The sequence below is a fragment of the Pezoporus occidentalis genome, unplaced genomic scaffold (genome assembly GCF_034315485.1).
Source record: "Pezoporus occidentalis ecotype Australia unplaced genomic scaffold, CSIRO_AGI_Poc_V1 ctg81, whole genome shotgun sequence".
Classification (NCBI taxonomy): Eukaryota; Metazoa; Chordata; class Aves; order Psittaciformes; family Psittacidae; genus Pezoporus; species Pezoporus occidentalis.
This window is the reverse complement of record NW_026916170.1, coordinates 1145548-1168557: the sequence shown is the minus strand read 5'-3', so window position 1 is coordinate 1168557 and position 23010 is coordinate 1145548. Positions and strand designations below refer to the sequence as shown.

Below are 23010 nucleotides of genomic sequence, written 5' to 3'. Positions count from 1 at the left end.
GCATACAGTGTGTTTTGCCCACGACTGATTTCAAGAGTTAAGCAGAGTCAGGTTTGGGTCTTGTCTGGGGTCAAACGACGATGTAGGAGGACCAAGAGATTTTCCCTGAGGCTGGACAGCCATGAGTGGCAGGGTGTGTGGGATAGTATGGGCAAGTATCTAGGTCAGTGGGCCCCTCCAGTACTTTGGAATTTCACTACCGAGCCACTGCAAAATCCAGAAGAATTAGTAAAGCACTTAAATGAGGTGTGTGGTCATTCTGGCCATACCAGAGATGGACAAATCATGGCAACGTGCTGGGGCTTGGCCTATGCTTACAGGGCCTTGTTCAACACTATCCGGAAAAGAATGTCGGTGGATCTGAGGGCAAAGCAACAGTCGCTACTCAGACTTTGGCTGCAATGAACAGCGCAGCTACCCCAGCAGCAAGTACAGCAGCTGCTCAAACGTTGACTGCAACAGACAGCGTGGTTACCCCAGCTCCAAGCACAGCAGCTGCACCACCCCCAGCAACAAGTACAGTTGCTACTCAAACCACAGTGATAATCACTGCAGCCAAACCAGAGGACCAATTCGTACCAATATCGGTTGCCCCTGTACGCAAGAGAACAAGCAAAAAGGAGGCAAGAAGGGTGAAGCGACATGAAGAAACAATGAATTCACCACCCGGTCCAGAATCTGATCAGGAGTCATCATCACATGACGAAGAAGAAGAAGAAGAAGAGGTAACTTCTCGACCTCGGACCTCAACCGAGCTACGGAATATGCGAAAAGATTTTACCCGTCAACCAGGGGAGCACATCATCACCTGGTTACTCCGATGCTGGGACAATGGGGCCGATGGTCACGAGCTAGAAGGTACAGAAGCCAAGCAGCTGGGATTACTTGCTAGAGAAGGGGGAATTGACAAAGCAATTGCAAGAGAGAAAAAGTCCCTCAGCCTTTGGAGGAGGCTCTTGGCAGCTGTGAAAGAAAAGTTTCCATACAAGATGATGTTATGAGTCGTTTGGCCAAGTGGACTACTATAGACAAAGGCATCCGGTCTCTGAGGGAATCAGCCATCGTAGAGATGATCTATCACATCAAGCCGAATAACGGGGATACACCCATAGATCCAGATGAAGTTGAATGTACACGACCCATGTGGCGAAAACTTACACGGAATGCACCGTCATCATATGCCCATTCATTGGCAACAGTAACCTGGAATGACATAGTACCACTAACAGTGGATGAAATGGTTCATAAACTCCGAGAGTTCGAAGACAATCTCACCCCTTCCATCATCTCAGCTGTGAAAAAACTGTCCCAGGACATCGAACAATTGAGGGACAATCTATCTGATTTATCCAGCTCCTCACGTGTACCAACACACGTCTCAGTTATTAACAAAAGGCGTCCTATTGTTCAAGAGAGGAGATACAGGAAGTATACGCCACGGGGTACCCTATGGTTTTACCTGCGGGTTCACTGAGAAGACATGACAAAGTGGGATGGAAAACCTACTTCAGCTTTGGAGGAATGGGTGAGTGAACTGAAGAGGGGAGCAAGGGCCAAGACTGATCGTCCCATGGGAGCTACGGCTTCAGTCTCTGGTGATCAGTTTCCCAGATGGAATGGAAGAGCTGATTTTACTCCAGCTCCTGTGATAACGAAGAATAATCCCTTTTACCACAACTTAAGTGTCCAACGCTGTGATGACCATTAGAGGGGCCCTGCCTCCAGCCAGGTGGAGGTAGGGGACAATCGGATTTACTGGACTGTGTGGATCAGATGGCCTGGCACATCAGTCCCACAGAAATATAAGGCTCTAGTAGATACCGGTGCACAGTGTACCCTGATGCCATCAAGCTGTTAAGGGGTGGAACCCATCTATATTTCTGGAGTGACAGGAGGATCCCAAGAGTTGACTGTGCTGGAGGCTGAAATCAGCCTGACTGGGAGGGAATGGCAAAAGCACCCTGTTGTGACCGGTCCAGAGGCTCCATGCATCCTCGGCATAGACTACCTCAAGAGAGGGTACTTCAAAGACCCAAAAGGGTACCAGTGGGACTCGTTTCTTGGCCGGTGGTTTCGTATTCTCTTCCCTTGTTATTTTCTCTTATCACTGTTGTCGTTGGTAGTAGCGGTGGTGATTTGTTTTGTACATTGGTTGCTGCACTGTTCTTGTCCCTCCGGGAGCGGGGAAGGGGAGAGCCGGGGGAGGGGGGGGCCCTCGATTGTTGTCAGCCCGGCACCACTCACTGGGAGTGAGTGAACAAGTTGCCTGACTGGGTTTAAACCGCAAGAATCCCTTAACATCAAAAATATGAAAATTTGGATCATGTAAGACATAGCTTAGAATATTCTGCATATTGCCTTTTCCTTAGAAAGGAAGAGTAGCGAGAATTCCAATGGTCTTTCGCTTGTTTAGCTTGTTCTAGGCAAGGCATAGTGTATCAGTAGAATAGCTTCATTTTTAAACTAATGATCTCCTAAGGAAAAAAAAAGTCAGTTTACCTTATTTTTGTCTATATTCCTGTAACTAGAACCAGTACTTGTTTGTACACTGTTTCAAAGTATGAGGTGACTTTGTATTCTCGTATAACTTCTAGCATTTCATTATATATCCTTTGGAAGGAAGGGCATACTTTCTTCCTAAGACTACGTCATTTATGAAACAGTAATTGCTATGGTCCATTTAGATGCATTGTGACTTTGTAAATTACCATGAGAATTGCTCAATATCCACATTACCTGATGCCTCAAGGTATTCCAAAATACAAAATTTAGCCACAGGCGTTAACAACACATACAGTGATTGCTGTCATATCTTGGTGCTCTTCCCAGAAATGCCACATTCAGAAAGGAATGATGTTGCAATATCAGATGGCTAAATTCTTTAGAAGCTGAGGTGCCACATAGGGAGTACAGAGTTATCCATGATGATCTTGGCTTTTGTAATGGCAAACAACAATGCCCACAGAATTCTTGAGCTGAATACCGAGTGATTCAGTCTTCTGAACTAATCCCATCAGTGTCTTTTTTTTTTCAATCACATCTTTAAGCCTAGCTGCAGTTTTCTTTCCTGAAAAAGCTATGCACTGAAGAAATGCATGTTTATTAATAGTCCAAGTAACTACTTCAGATCATGAGATCAGATGCCCAGTGGCTGAATGTCTCCAATTAATTATTCTTAGAGGTTGGCTGACGCAAACAGAAGTAGATAAGAAGTTGTGACTCTGTAGGTTCTGTACTGTTCAATAAGAATTGGGGAAAAACCCAGCAACAACAAAATCATTTTACCACGTGGCTTAGTTATTAATGGTTGATGAAAGATCTTTGCAGGGTATCTCATTGTGAACTGTATATGTGTTCAGTAAGGCTGTGTTTGCAAAAATTTTGCCAAATACCTACTGGAGCAACAGAAATACAGGTTCAGAACTGCTGTTGGTAAGTTCACTTGCTGTATTAGCATTAAAATCCAAAGCTAGTCATTGCTTAATTGAGCTCATATGGAAAAAATAATTGGTAATTTATTAAGTTTAGTCCTGCCCGACATGGCTGGGGGCACAAATCTTATCAAAGAGGCATCCCTGCTTTGCGAAAGTGAGAGGAGCCAGCCCATCAATTTACCTGCAGAATGGGATCATGGTCTCACCCTCTGCTATGCAGAAATACAAATACCAAATTCATACTTTTGAGAGAAGTGGAGATGAGACTGTAGTCAAATTACCTGCTGCTGCCATCATAGATGGTGTGCGTAGGTGCTGCTTTCTCACTTTGGTGTATTTTTATATATGAATGAGGAATAACAGGAGTTTCTGCTTGAGGGCTGTGGGACTTGTGCAAGTCCAGAACAGAACATGAAACATTAGCATCATTCCTCCTCTTCCACCCTACAGAGGCACCATTAAGGGCCATCTCACCTCCATCTGTTTACCTAATCACTTCTAATAGCAGCCAATTACCCCTCTCAGGGTGTTGCACACACCTTGTTAATACCTTCACCACATATCTCACAGCCTCAGGCCTTATTCCTATATTAAACTTAATATTTGCTGCTCTTTCAGTCTAGACAGTATCAGATACTGACCAGATGATCTGCCTGTTAGGATCCTTAAAAGTATGTGCAGATGATGGGTACGATTTTTCTAAAGTTTTAAGGAAAGACCTTGCTTGAGCTCCATGTGGGATGGTTCGTCTTGCATATCACGGAGGTCTGCTTTCAAACTGTAGACATGTGCATGCAAACTAATTATTCTAGGCTCCCATTGTAATTTTGGAAATAGGTAAGAGCTTAGAGATGCAGTTTACTTTTTTAAGGTCTTCTTTAGAATGAGATTGAACACTCATGATTGATGTTTGTAAGTAATAAGGTGAAACCTGATCAATGAACATAGATGTAATCTTGGTCAGTTGAAATTGTTTCACAGACTACATACTGTTTGTTGGCTCTCCTGTTCTAAGGCCTTGCTTGAGACATCCGTGTTATTTCTGGAGAAAAGGTCACTTACCATTGCCCTTTATCATTATTTCTGTTAAAAGTTACAGGTCTCTTTCTAACATAAAAGATTGCTCTTTTCATGGCAGTATAGTTCTTACGGATGAAATAGAGTATTTTATATGCCAGTCTAGTTATCTATGAGTACATTCTGTGTGAGACATTATGTTGGGAAAAAAAAAAAAAGATCTGTGGTGTTTAACAGTGTTTTCAATTATTCTGAATTTAAAAGGAGTGAAAAAACACTCTCATGGTAGGCATAGCATATATTGGAAATAATTATAATGAATGTTTTACTGTTGATAAGGTTTAAAGACTGACTGACATCTCTTACAGTGGACACGGTTGAATTTTGTTGTGGTGGCAAAGTGTAATATAGAAGAACACTTACCTCTAGAGGACTAAGTTCACAATATAGACACTGAAAATGTCATATGCATTTCAGAAGGAAAATGTCCAAGTAAGTTGCCTGCCTAAACTCAAGACATAAAATGTAGACTTCCAAAAGCAGCAATGTAAACTGCAGTTTCCATTATTAGCCAATCCTGACCGTTCTAAGCTCCAGGCTTTCCTATGGCATTATGAGTTAATTGGAATATGAAAACTTGGAAGCAGAAGACTTAGCTTCATTATTGATAGTAATGGTTGAGCATGTTATATAACTCTAATTAATTTCAAATAGTTCTATTTAAAAATTTTACCAAAGGGTACCAATAGAGAGAATAATATACTGGTTGTTATAGTGCAGCTCTCTCAGTTCGGCAGCAGCAGTTAATATTTCTCACATGGAAAGGGCTGAAGGAGTAGACAATGTTTGGAATTTTTTAATTAGCACTCATATAAAAAAATATATTCCAAATAAAAGAAGTTCTAATAAAAAATGCCTATGCATATGTGTATGTATTCCTCAGATCTTTTAAATGCTTGAATTTTTTCATTGCCAAGCAGAAGATTGCATCATGTATCCACTTGATAATCTTGAATGGCTTCTATGAATAGCTCTTTTTTTTTTTAACTAGTAATTTTAAAAAAATAAAAAATGATAACTCAAATTCTTTAACAAAAAAAAAAGAAAAAAGAAAAAAATGACCATCTGTAGTAGTTATTTACTGTGAACATCTGTCTCTTGAATACCAGATAGGGAGGTTTGTTTTCATGTCACACAGTCAGATTCTTGAGTGAAGCAGTAACATTTCTTTGTGCATAGATAATGAACAGCAGCAATTTCTGTTTGCATGTTTGGAAGTGATTACATACTATAGTCTGAAATACAGTAATCTCAAGAGAATATGATCTGTGTTTTCTATAGGTCTGTTGTTTTTTCCTAGTATCTCAAGTTCAGTTTCAACTTCTGAAAAATACGAGTTAAGAAAAAAAAAGGTTTTCCCTGTGATAATTCAAAGTTAAGAGCTCTGTTAAGCAAAACCAAGGTTTTGCCATGATATCCTATTGTTTCCTGAGATTTAATAATTGCATTATTGACTAAAACCAGCTGATTACTACAGCAGAGGCATTTACCACTTGCCCATCTATGAGTTGCAATTACATCAAGTTAATCAAAAAAAAGAATAAAAAATAATTGCAAACGGCAATGCTTTTATGTGTTTGCAATTTAGATTATGTATTAGTGGAAGATCAGGCTTATTTGTAAAAACTTTTAAATGATTACTTGCATGCAGAATATCTTTGTTAGCATGGCTACCTACAGTGAGAAAATTTTCCACAAATAGGCAAATTACTTTGTGAAAAATAACATACAAAACATTTGGAGTTTGCAGTGTTCAAGGCAGACCAGGGTTTTATTGCTGCTGTGTTCTAACACCAGAGGGTTTGTTTGAGGTATTAGTTTTCCAAGGCTTTTGAAAATCAGGCCACTTAGCTGCCTGGTGTGAGCTTACACGTTTATCATTATCCTCTATATTAATGTTGACTGCATATGTATGTTTCTGGAGTCTATGTCCTCAAAGCAGTACTTCTACAAATATTTTTCAGCCTGATGCAATGAGTAACTCCATGTTACTTGAAGGGCTGGATTCGGTACAGGTATCTTCATAGTGACATGGCAGTGCTGTTCAGCCCTTCAGAAGCACCCACCGCTGGGTGCTTTTCTGTGGCAGAAAGTCCTCTGATACTCAGCTTCTTAGATCTGAACTGTTGTCTTCACGCAGCACCATGATGTAGTACGTGGTATATCATTTTGATCAGTGTTAGCTTTGTTTCTTTATATAACTCAGGGTGTATCATCTGTGCTTACAGCTTTTAGAAGTAAAATTTGTGTTGTAGTTTGCAAAATGGCAGAAGCCTTGCTTTTGTGTGAGAGAGCTCTGTAATATTTTTCTCTTTAATGCCGTACTTGAGACTTTGTGACAGGTATTGCTGTCACTGCCATGCTCTCAGATGTGATTTATAATTTTCCAGTAGCAGCTACCACTGAGTATAATTACCTATATGTCCTGTCAGAATTTCTTCCCAAAATTGTGTGTCCAGTAGGCTGCAGCCAAGTATAAGACAACAAACACAAGACATGGGTACGTGGAACGACTTATGCAGTCTACTGATCTCATGAGAACTTTTACTGACTTCAGAGCTCTGCTCAAGGGAGCTGCAGCCTTTCTCTGATTTTGGGGAACTAAAATACTAAAAGGCCAAAATATTCATAACTCATTCACTCCTGAATATATATGTTCTTCCAAATAACAGCAGGGCAGAGAAAAGCAATTGGCTTCTCAACCAGACAAGTGGACAGAGAGTAGAGATATTGGACTCATGACAATCATAACTTTTTGTTATGACCTGTAATCAACAGCATATGATGAAAACTATTGCTGTTGCAGGCAGGAGATCTAAAAATGACTGACAGCCTAGAGCAAGCAAGGTCTAGCTGAAAACAAAGTTCTAAATACAGAACAATGACTTTATACATAGCCCTACAGAGCAAGAAATCTTTTTATTTCTCACTCTGATGCAAGACAAGAGAGGATTTATTAAACTTCTGGGAAGCTTTGAAATCTTCAGCAAATATTCCAAGACACTGGAAACACTTTAGGCAACTTTGTTCATGTAATGGAGTTTAAGTAAATCGGCTAATATATTGATTTACTGTCCTGGGGAAATTTAAGGGCTTTTATTATTACTGTGTTTGTTATTAGATTGTTCAATCAATTATTCTAGACTGGTGCTCATTTTGGAAAATTCTAAATTTGATAGATTCAGTTATTACATGGAGTGATTGATTAGATGAAGATTGAGATAATCCAGTGCCAGGGATTCATGCTTCTCTTGTGTGTGTTCCAGGAATCTATCATCACTTTTAACCTTTATCTAACATTTTCCAGATGGTTCATCCAGCACAATAAATTATAACAAATGATTAAGTTATGATTAAGAAATTTAACTTTGTGCATTTGACTTAATTCTAAGTAAAAAGATTAAACAAAATGCATTTATTTCACAAATACAATTTAATATGTCAAACTTACCAAAAGGATTTAGTGCCACATTGTTACTTGCTCATATATGGTTTAAGGAGCCACAAGTCAAGTGCAAGGAAGGTGCATAGAGTTTTCAACTGAATTCTTGCCTCAGTGGTTACTTGTTTAAGATTTGTTTAAGAAACTTGTGAATCAGTTTGCTACAGTAAGCATATATAAGTGGATACACGCAAGTATAGATAGGGAGATACTAGTTTTAAGAGAAAGTGATATTCAAAATGGGGAGGGAGGTGAAAGGAAAGCTGTTAGACCATTGCAAATGTTCAGAAAGTTGATAGGTATATACTAAACCTTTTATTTATTTATTTATTTATTTTCCTCTAGCATATCCAACAAATTAAGATGAGGTGAGAGAAATAATTAAAATAATTTGCACTGCAGAAGATGTATAGCAAATAGCAATAAAGAGTTGAATGATTATATGCTTTGTTATTCATGTTACATTAGTCTGTAAGAATAATTCAGATGAAAATGGTAAAATGCTCAGATAGTAAAAGTTACTTATTTCAAGTTGGTTAAGAAAATCACAAATTCTTCCAGTTTGTGTATCCAGAATGTTAAGTTAAAAAAAACAGGTAATTTAATTTCGAATTATATCCTTTAGTAATATAAATCATTAGAGAATCAAGATTGCTTTGGTAAATTCAGATCAACTTTTGAATTCAAAACTTTTTTCTGTGGTCTTCACAGAATCTTGTAAGTTATAGAAAAATAAAACCAAAGACCGAGCATAGCCTGTTGCCATAAGCTTAACTTTGTTCAGCCAGCAGTAATCTGATAGCGAAGTGAGAGGTTGGACTGCAGGTGCCAAGTCCCAGTTTTAGAGGGAACCTAGTATAGTTTTCTGTCCCAATAAATCCATCTTACCTCCTTTCTCTGCCTCATTTGCTTCTTGAGTTCAAGGAATAGGGTTGGTCATGAGGTTACTGTCAAGACAGGATTCCTTCTCTTTTAATTTCCTCATTCACTCCCAGTGTAACAGTAATGATGGTAGCAGCTGCCATCATTGCTGTTATGTCACATTTTGGCTGTAAAAAAGGATACACATTTTAAAATACTTGCTTTTTTATGTACTATGATTTTGGTAAACTGCCAAAACTTTTCCTGAAAACAGATAGTGAAGAAGGGAAAACTGATAGTTTCAAGTACAGCCCAAATAAGTCAGAATGGAATTTAATTAGAAGAAATGTTTCCAGTGAAAGACTTTTCTCCTCATTGAATTTGAGGGAAGATAAATGGGAACCTTAGATACAAATTCTCCATAATTTTCCGTTGTTGCTCATTGTTAACAAATGAAATTCTGGCTGTATTTAGACTACAGGCTGGAATAGGATTTGGAACAGGTGGAGCAGAGTGGGCTGTTGACAGGTTGAGCCATTATGTGGAGCTGCTCTGTAGTCCCCTTTACTCCTTTCTTCCCGATTTCTCTTTCTTACAGTTGCTTTACCTGTTGTAAGGAAAGATCACATACAAATATATAGAAATTGTGGTTTTACCAGGATACCTTGTGATGTAGACAGCTGTTGGAACGAGCCTTAGTGGAAGGCAGTAGAAACAGAGCTATTAAGTTCAAGACTTAGAGAAAAGCTCTCATAACAGTCATGTGAAACATGGTCTTGTGGGTTTCAAATGTGCTTGTGTTTGCTCACAAGGCTATAGTAGCCAGATATAGACATCCCATTTCATGTCTCTGTGTTCTTTGAGTGAGTCTTGTAGTGTTGAAAGAAGATGGAGCTGTTTCTTTCCCTTTGTTCTGACTGTGACTTTCCATTGGTAAGCAGGTGATTCTGTATGAAGACTCAAGTGAGAGAGTTAAAATACAACCCCTGGACATAAAAAACCATCTCAGTTCCAGTTCTTGTCTTGAATCAGGCTTTTTCTCAGTTTTGCCTGAAGAGGATCACTTGAGATGTTGGAGATTATAGTTCAAGCTGGTCTTCAGTGGCTAATACCAAATGATGCTGCTCCATAAGGAGAAATAATGATATGAGTAATTGATAAAGTGATTCGCTGTCATGAATTAGACGTAACCGAACACTGAACATCTGCTATAGCCTTTGAAACACAAATCTGGCTTCTTTGAGTCAGGAAGGACTCATTTTGATGGCATACTCTTTCTTGAAAATGGTACATATATTTACAGATCACAGAAGCACAAAATGACTGACTAATTGAGATTGGAAGGGACCACTGGAGATCATCTTGTCCAACCCCTCTGCTCAAGCAGGTACACCTACAGCTGGTTGTCCAGGACTATGTCCAGACAATGTTTAAATATCTTGAAGGAGGGAGACGCTCCAACCTCTCAGAGCAGCCTGTGCCAGTACTCAGTCACCTGCACAGTAAAAAAGTGGTTTCTGATGTTCAGAGGGAACCTTGTGTGTTTCAGTTTGTGCCCACTGCCTCTGGTCCTGTTACTGGCATCACTGAAAAGAGCTTGGCTCCATCTTCTTTGCACCCTCCCTTCAGATAATTGTAAATATGAATCAGATTCCCCAGAGCCTTTGCTCATCCAGCCCAGGCAGCATCAGCTTCTCTACGTGAATCTTATGGGAAACTGTGGAATGCCTTACTGAAGTCCAGGTGGACAATATCTACTGCTCTCCCCTTATCTACCAAGCCAGTTTTTCATCGCAGTTTATAAAGCTGATAAAGCATGACTCTTGGTAAATCCGTGCTGACTGCTACTGTTGACTGCCTTGTCCTCCATATGCCTGGAAATGGATTCTGGATTAGTTGTTTCATCAGCTAAAGTTTTGAATTAAGAAAAAAATCTCTAGATAAATCAATACTTGAATGCTTTTAGCCGCTGGTTTTTAAAGACTGCTAAGATGATTCTCTGATATCAAGCTGTTGTACTCTGAGTTTTTTGCTCTCCACTACCCAACCCCCTCAGAAGTTATTTTTTGTGTTAATCTTGTTCATTCCTCTTCACCAATCATTCTGAGTAATGAGGCTGCAAAAGCACATTCCTTGCAGTTTAAATTGTATGGAGTTTAGTCCACGGGTATATGTAGGATGTGATTATGTCTGCTCCTCACTTGTGATGATAATCTCTACACAGGTTAAAAACTACTTGGAAGAAATAAAGAAGTAAATCATTAAATACCTTTTGGAAGGAGATAAAATGGCAAGATAAATGAAAGGGAATTATGTCTAAATGGTCTGAGGTAGATGAAAGGGAATTATGTCTAAATGGTCTGAGGCTATGGTCCGGTGATGACCACCTCTACCACCTCTATATATTCATTGCGGTTTGAGCCATTTATTTTCACCTGATGATTTAATGCAAAATGCAGAGAGGTGGAACCAGTAACCTCATTGATCCTTCTTTACATAATGCTTTACTAGGATGAAAGCCATTCTTATTTTGTTTTTGATTGCTTAATTTTAAGACAAGTTCTTGTGTTAAAATTTCAGTTAGGTTATCTCGAAATTTCACAAAGTTTGTAAGGAGAGTTAATGGCACTTCTTTTACTAACAGATATAGTTAGGGGAAAAAATGATGAGCTTCTGGATGCAGAAGACCATCTCTTAAAGGGCTGAAACTAAAGCAGCAGACTTTACACTGAACGCTTACTAGTAACAAATGTTCTGAGCATTACCTCCTAAGGAAATGTAGATACAATGCCTTTCATAACATAATTAACCTATCATTTAGACAATTTGAGACGCAGCACCTGTATAGCAGGTATAGGTGCTAAGTAGGTGGCTCAGTCATGTAAAAAATGTGAATATAGTCTATAACAAAAAATGAGGGCTTCTCCAGAGAAGAGATGTAGAGACAATAGTAAGATTAATGTCTCTGTGGAGTCCAATTTTGAATACTCTTTGGAACTAAGGAATTTAGTGCGTAGGTTTACCTAGGAGGTTTTAGCTAGTCTGGATGGAGAAACAGGAAAGGGTAATAGAGGAATGTTAAAAAAAATCAATTATAACTTGTTGTTTCCATTCTTGACTGATTATGTGAGTTCATTCTGCTGCAGATTTTGGTGTGCGTGTTTCTTTTGTGTGTTTGCTTTTAATCCACACAGCTTTCATTAAGGTGTCTGTGGAAAAAAAATTATCATGGACTTACATGGTGTGGATTTTGGTAATTCTGTTATGGGTGGGAAGACAGCTGCTGCAAGAAGGATGTGCTTCTCATTTGTCTCTCATTATGGGATTGGTTAAAGTTGAATTTTTTTGCTGTGTGAACAGTTCACTTGAAGTTCTAAATTTGGTAATGTGTCATGGCATCACAGGGGCCGGGAGCATTAGAGTCTCCTCATGGAGGGCAGCAGAGCAGGGCCTGGCAGCCAGGTCCTATCCCACTCTAGCCACTATCAGGGTAGCTGGGGGCACTGGGGCAGCCCCAGCCCAGGGCATTGGGTACCTCCTTGGGGATGGAGAGATGAGTTGAGACATGGGCTCAGTAGTGCAGGGCTGTGGGGAGCTGGAGACCGGCCCTGATGGGGTGTCACTGGGACAGGGGCTGACGGTCCTGGGTAGCTGACATGGAGTCCTAGGCAGGGTAGGGGAGCCCTGAAGGGACTGGGTGGGGACAGTCAGGGCTGGTGGTGCCCTTGGGGACATGCTAGGCTGCAAGGTTTCCTATGAATATTTGTTTTGGAGATGCAATATGGGTGGGTTGCCATCTGTGACTTGGTTTACTAATGTTTTAATTTCATTCTGGAGAGCTGGGGGAACACTGTGAAGGTGAAAATGAGTAAGAGTTGAGTTTTCAAGAGAAGGAAGTCTCTTAACTTGTGGCGATGTTGCTGTCAGTTGGGGCCCTCTGCCTTGATTCCCTGGAAACTTCTGAGTTATATCAGCACTGACCTGGAATAGCCTCCCTGCACATGTAGTATCCACCGGAAAGATATTTAGATAGTATAGGAATGGAAAATTATGTAGCTAGATAGTCAAACACCTAGATGCAGACAGATTTTGATGAGCTGATTTCAATTTGATTGCTGAGATAGGAATTTCACACTGCATTTTTGGAGAGAGGATATGTGAAAAACAGCTCAGTGGCTTATATTTTGACAGTGCATTAACCAACAATGATAGTATCTGGTGCATGATTTGTGTAAAGTAAATATAGGAACTTTTTCACTTATGACATGTTTTTCATGTATGAATTTTCATTCAGTGTTCAGTCATTCCAGTCTTTCTGGCTATGAAATTTTTTTTTCCTGAATTACCTAGGCTCTTAAAAAAAAAAAAATCATATGGGAGAAAGGCAAATATGTTTTTCAGAGGTTGCTCATGCACAGGGAGGCATTTTTGATTTCATCAAAGATAAATGCTTTACTGGTAATGACTTGGAGGTGACACTGATAGTCAACATTGCCTTGAGCATAGCAAGAGCTTCGCTGTAATAGCTGTTTAAGTGCCCTTTGGTACATTTTTTTGCTGTTAGTTTGAGAAACAAGTAAATAATATTAGAAGGCCCAGGGAGACTTAACTGTGTCCTTGAAGTGAGGATTGAATAGATGATCTGAACTTCATGCCACTGGGTGGATTATTCTGTCTTCCATTCTTCTGATTCCCTATCTACAGTCTTTGAATGCTGTACCTTGGCAGGCTTGAGGGTTATTATGTGGAGCTCTTGCTGTTCCTAACTGATCTTTAATTTCAGTATGTCTCAGCATGGTCTTGAAGCTGTCTTTGGATTCTGTTCCTTTGACTTTGGGTTTGTCCTTAATCTTTTTTTTTTTTTTTTTTTAATCTCAGATTGTTCTTTTCCCATCCCCTTTCTGCTGTCTTTCTCCTTTAGCTGTATCTTGTCCTCCTTTTCATCCTCCTCCTTAATCTCAGGCTTGGCCTTTCTCTTATCCCTGACTTGAGAATCAACCTTTTCTTTGAAACAGGGTCAGCATTCTCTCCTCTTCTCTTTGACCTTAGACTTAGCCTTTCTTATGTACTTCATTTTTACTATGTCATATTCTACATGGTTTGTTGGCGTTGTTACTTACTGGCCTGAAGTTCCTTGAGGGCATTTGTCATTCCGTTTACCCTTCAGAATTTCTTAACATGGCAAATCACTCACTTCTGCATTATCAGCATTTCTCATGTGTGTGTTGCTGTTTCGAGCTCAGACTTCATGAGTTTAATTCTTCCTGACTTCTCATAGCAGTTTGCAAATTCTTCAGAAGGTTTCTTTTGTTGTGCTGTGGTTGAAACTGAGTCTAACCCTTTTGTTTTCAGTCTGGGTTTTTTTGTTTGTTTGTTTGTTTGTATTTTTTAAATTTTTTTTCTTTTTTTTGGCATTTTTTTGTTGGGGTTGTTTGAGGTTTTTTTTTTTTGAGGGGGGATTTTGGATTTATTTGTGTAATTTTTCGTTTTGTTTTTCCCCCTCAGCAATTTTTTTTTTTTTATTTCTGGAGCTTTTCAGATTTCTGAGCTATAGCATTAATTATTAGGTTTGTTTGGAATCTTGCTGTACTCATATTGTAATCCTTTCATCCTTTAGATTTCCATTTTTTGGTGTTACAAAAATAAATTTTCTAATGAAATGTGTATTATATACTATTCAAAAATTTACCATCATTCATCAGAAGATAAAATTTTTATCTGCTGCATCACACATGATACCTTTGTTTTGACAAGTACTTCACAGTGGTTCTTACATGGACCACATAAGAAACTCACGTGTGTTTTGCCAGTCCTGTTAGCAAAGATTCGTATCTAAATACTGTCCAAGGCAAGAAGATTTTCCAGATGTTAGTGAAAATAGGGACTCCTTCAGATTCACATCACTTGATCCTAGCTCCCATCATGCATTACAGCTTCATTCCTCTTCCCTGGTCTGCATCCTGTGGAGATGGCCTCAGCCTTTCTGTTTCTGTGTTATCATTCTTCTGCTTCTGCAATTGTATGTTTGGTAGGAGCCTGTTTTCTCTGAAGAGCAGTCTGTGGTTGTCATTTGTGTTAGGATGTTCTGACTACTTTCTCCACCCATCTCTGGGCCTTGCTCACAGTTTTTCCTGACCTTGCAGACCTTGCTAGAGTCATACATTCTTATTCGTTCTTTTTCTTGTAGTTTCTTTGTGAAGCCACCCACCTGTTCTCTTGGATATTTTAGTTAATTGTGGCCGAGGACACAGTGCCTCACCTCTGACTTCAGAAGAGTGTCAGTCTCTTTTTCCTCATTTCTCTGAGTATGCTACCACAAATGGATCCTTATGGGACAGGGAGGAATCAAGACCAAAGGTAGAAGTAGGTTCATAGGTTTAACTATTTAAAGCAGAAAGAAATGAGCAGGAAATCTTGAGGAGACTACTATGTCAGAGGGAGAAAGAAGCAACACAAGGAATAACATTTGGAAAATATACATTTAGAGGGAGTGTGTGCATGAGAGGTTTTCTGTCTTCTGGTGTGCTGTTTTTGATTAAAGTTGAAAAATGTGTCTTCAAAATGGGAGATTTTTCATGTTGGTGAATTCCCTACCTGTAGGCAAAGAAAGAGTTACTGTACATTTATCAGAGAAGTTACATTTTACTGCCTTTGCTTGTTTGATACTTACTTACATTTGCTTTATGTAAAGAAGGTAAGATACCACCACTCATTTCTTAGCTATTTCTAAGTCAACATAACCTCAGTTGGTATATGTGAAGAGTGGGTTGTTTGATTTCTTACTTAAAACCCACAGTATTTGTCTCATGGAGATGTATAAGCCTTCTACAGTTTGGGATGCCTATTTTTTTCCCCACTAAATGCAAAGGAAGCCTGAGGTCAGGTTTAGTTAGTTAGTTTTCAAATACCTAAATTAAGGAGAAAGTTGATTTCATTTGTGCATCTGTGATACTCATCTAGTTGGGCTTTGTCCATTTCCTGCTGTGGGATCTACCTGTAGCTGGCTTTTGTCTTCTTAAGGTGCACCTCCTCCCAAACTGTCCAGGCAATTAAGTTGAAATAGCATCATCTCCTTATCTGATGTTCTGCCTTCTGGGCTATTGATGCTGAGAGAGCATCATAAAACTGCCCAAATACATTTATCCGCTGTTTAATCTGTGATTTTCTATTTATAGTTCAAAAGTTTTGAAAATTTTTTTGCTACTGAACATGTTGCTGAGTATGAAATTCTTGAATTTAGCATTGGGGAGGGCTTATTATTAAAATGTTCCGAAGAAAGAACTTGATATGAAACTGAATCAGTGGGGAAAAGAATGTAAACACTGTAAAAGATGCAGATTTAAAGATGCTAAGTTTGCATTTAAAAGGGCACGTTTTCTCAGAGAGACTTAATGAACCTGTCTGCCTAAATTGAAGTTAATTAAAATAACCCAGTCATTGTGATGAATAAAATTGAGCATCAAAGAATAAACAAATATTTTCAGCCTATATCTGGGTATTGACAAGAGCTGGCAGAGGCGATAGCTGGAAAGAGCAGGTCATCAAGTTCGAAACAAAACATCTATGAGACAGATCTTATTTCTCAGGTAAAGACTAAGATAAGTGTGTCAGTATTAGTTGCTTGTTGTTTTATCACCCATAAAATAAGAGACTGTTGTGGTAATTCTGTGAAATGAGTCAATTGAGTAAGCTTAAACTGAGTAACTTAGAACTAGGATCATCCTAACACTGTAAGATTCAAATTACATGTGAGCCTGGACTGGTGAGAAAATGTGTTTTAAGCTTCAGGGAAATATGCTTAGAAGGACTGCCAGATTCCCTTAATATTTTAATAATACTTTACAATTATGAGGAAATCGGTTGTCATTTATATGGAGATAAAATGACATAATATATATGTAGGCAACATCTATATTTCGTCTTAGAATTTGACTGTTAGTCTTTTAACATGTGTGCCTTCCTGATACAAGGGAGTGCTGTATTTGCAGTTGTTTTTTTCTTGTTGTTTTTTTCTTCAGAGGGTAACTGACTATTACGGAGAGAAAGTCTAAACACAACGTGGAAATGTAGAAGACAGTGTGATTTACTAGAATATTTACAGTCTAAACTATAATCTAGTCATCCATAAATAAAATCAGTTTGGAAAGGATAATTAGAACATCCATATGACAAACCAAAGGTGAAAAGGATAAATAGATAGGTGAAAAGATAAACTTGGAAAACACAGTTCACAAATAGCACTTTCTTAATTAATTTTTATGCTTTAAAGGTGGATACTGTTTTGGTGCTGTGGAGAGACAGTATATGCAATCCCCATCTTTGTCAGTAAAGCCAAGATGAGTCTTATTCTGTTCCTGTAGCAAGAATTAAGTTATAAAGGCTACCGAAATAAGGAAGTGCAAGTTTAAAATAACAGAAGGGAAGCTGTCTTAGCCTTAGTGGATTTTCACTGTCCAGCCATTCCTTAAATCCTTCCTTATTTCTTATATCCTAGGTTTAATCACTGTTGGAGAATGGGAATGGCTGTCAAAGTCTCCATGAGCAGTGAAATCTCCAGTGAAAGTGCCACTGTCACGTGGAGAGATTTAAGACATTATTGTAGCTTGGAGTAAAGATTGCCCTAAACTTCAACATCTGATTCCTCAACGGGTGTGTATGAAAAGTTGTAGTGTTGCCAGACTTCCCCTGCAGCAAGTGTCTAGATGGACACTCTCACAGTTTATCTAGAGTGTTTCACACATTCCTTATTCATAAGGAATTTTGCTTTGCTTCCATATTCCTGAACTTGTATGTTTCAGACATGCATTCAGATATGCATTTCCTGGTATTTATTTCCAGTTTATAATCACGACTTTACACAGAATTGAGGACTGTGTTTGCAGTTGTTGGGATGAATTGCACTTACAGGTAGTGGTTTTGCCCTAGTGAGTAAAAACATTAATGAGAAAGTCATTCATTGTGATTAAAATTTCAGAATCTGCCAGTAGCAAGTAAGTTACACCATTATAGTAAACAATTTTATATTGATTTTGGTCAAAATCAAAGGCTAAGATCTGATGATTTTTCTTTAAATAGTATGAGAAAAGTTTCTGAAATATGATATGGAAACCCACTGCCATGCTTCTTAGGATTCTTATTGCTAAAACCTGGTTAATTTCTTAATATACAGGATACATGCATACACAGAGAGAATGTGTTTGTATGCATGTGTATGTATAGATACATTGTTTGTGATGATAGTCCATACTTCATCTGTTACCTGGAAGTCATGTCTGTTCCTGCTGATGAGTAAGGTGCTGATGGACCCTGAAAGCCATATAAGTTTGTGGAACATGCTTGCCAATTTATTGCAGAAGTGTTTCTACAGTGTTAATAGGCACTATGCTGTCACCAAATGCATTGTGTGATTTTTCAGAAATTGAGGTTGCTTGACGTATTAGCAAGCTAATAGGAATACTTGACTGCCTCACCCTTGCTCCTGTAATTATTTTTGAAATGGTATTTTGCACACAAAGTGCTTCTTTGTGATGATTAATTTATTGACAATAAGACTAAATTATATGAAGTGCCTTGGTACTTTAAGAGAGATACAGAAACACACAGTCTGTGCATGAATTCCCCTGCAAAATGTGTGTAGCTATGAATGCAGTAAAATCAACTCTGCTGGCCTTTGAGGGAAGAGAAGTATTTCAGCTAATACAGTCTTGGAACCTAAGCAAATTACCTGAAATAACTTTCTTAACAATATTAAGGTTTGAGTTTTAAGTTGCAGTGTCTCAAGATAGTTCTGACAGTAGAGACTATTGGTAAATACTGCTATTCAGCCTATCTAAATAGTCTATCTAAAATGGATAGAAGATTGGCAAATAGCCTATCATTGAAATGTCATTTGAAGAATTGACTACAGTTTTGAATTACCCATAAGAAAGAAAAAATAATAGTCAAATGGCTTTAAAAATGGAATATTTATATTTTCATATATTTGAATTCATGTATTTTATATTTGAATATTTGTAATACATGTTTACATAAATATTTAAAACCCAAGGATTTGCAGTGGGGTTTTTTTTTTCTTCTTTTAAGTGCTTGCTTTAGGTCCCATCCCCCTCCCGTCCCCCTCCTGTCCCCAAATGTATATTTTTGTGGTATATAGCTATAAGAGAATTCTGGTTTTGTAGTAGTGATCAATCTGCAAACTAAAAATATTGCTAATATTTTTTTAATGACAGAAGTCAGTGCAATATGATCAATGTATTTATTCTCTGGGTATCAGTGTTATGATTTTCCTTTTTTTATTCTTGAAAAACAGCATTACAGCTGATTAATAAGTCACTTTTTTCACCATGTGTGACTTACAAGCATGCCTTTTTTCCCATTCATTTACTGAAGAGCACTATGTATTTTTTCCTAACAGGAAAAACTTCTGCTGTAAGTAAAATGACATCATGCTGCCTCTTATGGGAGAATTCTGAAGCCTTCTCAAAAATACAACACAGTGGTAAGTACTTGCACTATGTTCAGAGCAATTCTGTCTGCTGTAAAAATTAATATAAAAGAAATTAGAACAAGTCTCTGCTGCTGGTGTTCTTAAATGTTTGAAATACATCTTTGCAATATATACTTCCAGTTAAAATGCCTGTTTAGCATATGTTTATATAATGAGACATGGAATACAATCCTTGCTGAACATTAGTGCTTTTTACGTGTTTATTCATGATAAGCATGAATTGTTATTATTTCTCAGCTCTGTAAATACTGATATGAATCAGTTTGTAGTTAAATGACATGGGATTAAACCCGGCTATTGTGACACTGCTTCTCCGTAAGGCTTGGGGTTTCCAGGCTACACTGCATCAGATAGAGCTGATGGTCTTTCAGTTTGCAAAAATATGTGACAAGGCTTTAGTTTAGAAATCTATGTATAGAATATATCCCATTTATAAAACAGATTAATGTAATTGCCATTCTTTCATACTGTGCCTGACACATTGATTAATGAAAAGGGAAAGACATGTAGAAATGACTAGAAAAATTTTGCTGTTGCATAGTTCTTCCTTCTCACTCTATATGATCTATGAACTTCGAAGCAGATGAGACTTTTCTGTAACCATTGTGCTAGATGCAGTATAATGACATTTCAATTTAGTGTAATCATTGAGTCCTAAATTCAAGGAGAAGGAATAGTAATATAATAAAGTTTTGAATAAGCAATAATTTGAAGTATGACAGGTTAGTTATGAGATCTGAGGGTACCATTATGCGAAGTGTAAAAATCAGAGAAAGAGAATAACAGCTTTGAAAGCTCCTGTGACTTTTACATCACTGAACCATGTTTATTCCAATTTGTAGCAATTTAAAATGTAATTGAATAAAACCCGCTTTATAAACAGGATCCTGTTTAACAGTTTAGCATCCATGCTGATCCATGATCATAGCTGAGCTCTTATGAGTTACTATAGTGAATAGTACACATAATGCATGAATGCACCTAAGCTATAGCTATGTACTCTCTTCAGAAAACTCATTATACTTTTTTTCAGGAAAAAGAGTAATTGATATGAAGTAAACAAGGCTGATATAAAGTATACAAAGCTGAAATCAAAGTTAAAATAATCACTTAATTTCTTTGGAACTAATAATTTGTGTTAGATTTACATTGTCTTGCACTAGAATTAGCCACAGCCATGTCCCAAGAAGGGAAAGTCTTATCTCAAGATCTATCACAGCACACTGAGATAAAACACAGATCTGGGGAGGGGTGTGAAGGGTAAACTGATGGTGTGATTTTAGTTTTCACTGTTTTCTCAGCATTTTGTTTGTTCTTCATAATTCACTGAGGGAGATTCAGGGAGAAGGAGAAGAAAGGGAAGCAAACAACATTAAACCAGAGAAGTGTGGTAGAGTATATTGATGTCTGTCTTTTAATTCCTGCTGCAAGTTCATGGACATCAGAAGCCAGCTGTGCCTTTTGAAAATCTCCTTGTTCCTGTGAAGTGATAATTGGACTATATGTTAAAAAAGCAGAAGAGTAGAAAATGAAGTTGTAAGTCTTGAGACAAATTTATTTCAGCTTCTCTGCTGGTTACTTTTCTGAAGTATATGTAAGCCACAAATACACACGTTCCACTGCCAGCTGGAAGGTACTCAAAAGTACATGAACAGAAATATGGCAATATTTGTGAAGATATTTGCTATTTTGTCTAGAACAAGGTTATATTCCTATGAAGAGTTTTTCAGGAGACAAATCAGAATAGATCTGAAGGCTTTCAGGAAAATATACAACCCAAGCCAAACATGTGGACAGCAGGAATGCATTTGGGTGAATGGAAGAACCGTGAGAGTGTGTATAATTACAAGCATTGGTTCAAATAGGTACAGTTGGTTCAGGTAGATAGAGTAGCTTGGGCAGATTTTGCTATATTGTGCTCTTGTATTTAAGAGAGATATCGAAAGAAATCCCCACACATTGATCACTTTTACTTTTTTTCTTGCTGTCATTCTTATCCACAACTGCAGCTAAAATTCTTCAACATCCACTAATGTTTTCTCTGAAGAGAAAACTGCAATTTATAGAGTATGCAAAAAGTGCTTGCTGGCAATACACAATATAGTAACTGTAATGAAAAAAAACAAATGGCCCATGCTTTGTTCTCAGATTTTCATCTTGCATTACAGGTGTAAGCTAGTTTAAATGGTGAGATTTCATTCTAAAATCCCAACCTGACAGCTGAGTGGTCAGATGGAGCCCTGTGGTAGTCTGTGAGGTGCTATTTAGCTTCTTTGATGTAGCCACATACTGTCAGATTCTTGATCTTGTTCTCAGACTCTAATCAGGCCTTCTGTCTTGTATCATTTATGATAAAAAATGTGAGGGAATAAAAAAGCCTTCATATTAGAAAGCAAGAATAAATCGTTGCAGCGCTAGTCTTGGGAGTTTTAGGAAACAGATCAGCTCTTAATTCTCTGAAGAAATCAGGGCACAATATAACTCATATTCTTTGAGCTGTCAGCTCTTCTCAGCCTACTTTTCAGCTCTTGGGATTCAGTGTTGTAGATCAGAGTCTTTGCTTTGCCTCCTGTTGTCAGGGTTTATGACTGCAAATGGAAGTGGAGTTGGCTGAGCAGTGCAACCTCTGGTTAAGCAATGCCTTCAGCTCTTATTTCTAGATTTCTTTTTGGCTTCTCACTGTGTTTTACACTCTTAGATGGAAAAAAGAAATACTCCCCACATTTTTTCTGTCTTGGTGAAGCATTAGCATAATTTTAGCATGGGATTCTGTCAATTAAATGGACACCTCATGTCCACTGCCTGTCCTTAATGAAGAGCTTGTATCTTTCCGGTCCAACACTCCAGTCATAGGAGCCATCCCTCCATGTCCCCATGATGCCAGTAAGATCATAGCCCAGAAGGCATATGCATGTCTCTAACTCCTTTTGTTCATTTCCCATCCTATGTGCATTTGCGTAGAGGCATTTAAGTTTGCCCCTGATGAAGCCATTACTGGCTGGAGTGGCTGGAATTCATTTGTGCTGCTGCTCAGGTGTGCTCCTGCTGACCTGTGACCCCTCTCCAGGCTCTGGGCATCTCCTGCTGGCACCAGCATCAGACTAGTAGGAGTGGGATGGATTGAGGTTCCTCTCCCCCAGTAACAATTGCAGAAATACCACTGATTTTTAGGAAATTAATCTGAAGATTATATTACATGAAGCATTCTAGAACAGTAATGAAAAACTGTCAAAATTGTGTAATTTGAACATTCTTCAAACTGGATGGTTAACAGAAGTTCACTGAATCATAACATCGTGAGCAAGCAAGTGAAAGTGAAATAGGAAATAATCACACTGTTTTGCATAGGGAGGTCGTCTGATTGATTAGAGGTGTTTTTTGAAGTTGAGTCATGTTCAGTTCAAAGAAGTGGAGTGCAAATTTTACTACTCTGCAATGCTTGAACTTGAAAATGTTTTATCACTGTGACTCATAATTCAAATCTACAGTACTGAACAATAATAGCAGGGTCATACTAGTTTCTACAGGGAACTTTAAAAAAAAAAAAGTTCAAAATTCAGTGTTATTTTATCCAAGAAAAACAGTAAAGCTTTTAAACATAAGCTTGCAGTGTAAATGAATACTAGTTGTATTGTAAATGAAATCTAGTTGTCCTCATCCTATCAAGGTTGAAAATACACCTCATCTTC

General features: G+C 38.1%; 1 protein-coding gene across 6 annotated transcripts in view; it reads left to right on the top strand.

The window, feature by feature from the left end:
• The window catches only part of NLGN4X (neuroligin 4 X-linked), a 181979-nt gene that overhangs the window by 15026 nt on the left and 143943 nt on the right, over positions 1–23010 (top strand). For 3 of the 6 annotated variants that reach the window (XM_062603761.1, XM_062603766.1, XM_062603765.1), the window contains exon 2: positions 19229–19312. The gene's annotated coding sequence lies outside the window, so the exon portion shown is untranslated. Of the gene's footprint in view, positions 1–4203; positions 4223–15052; positions 15178–17322; positions 17464–19228; positions 19313–23010 lie in introns of those variants that run through there. The other 3 variants (XM_062603763.1, XM_062603762.1, XM_062603764.1) reach the window with 3 other exon arrangements.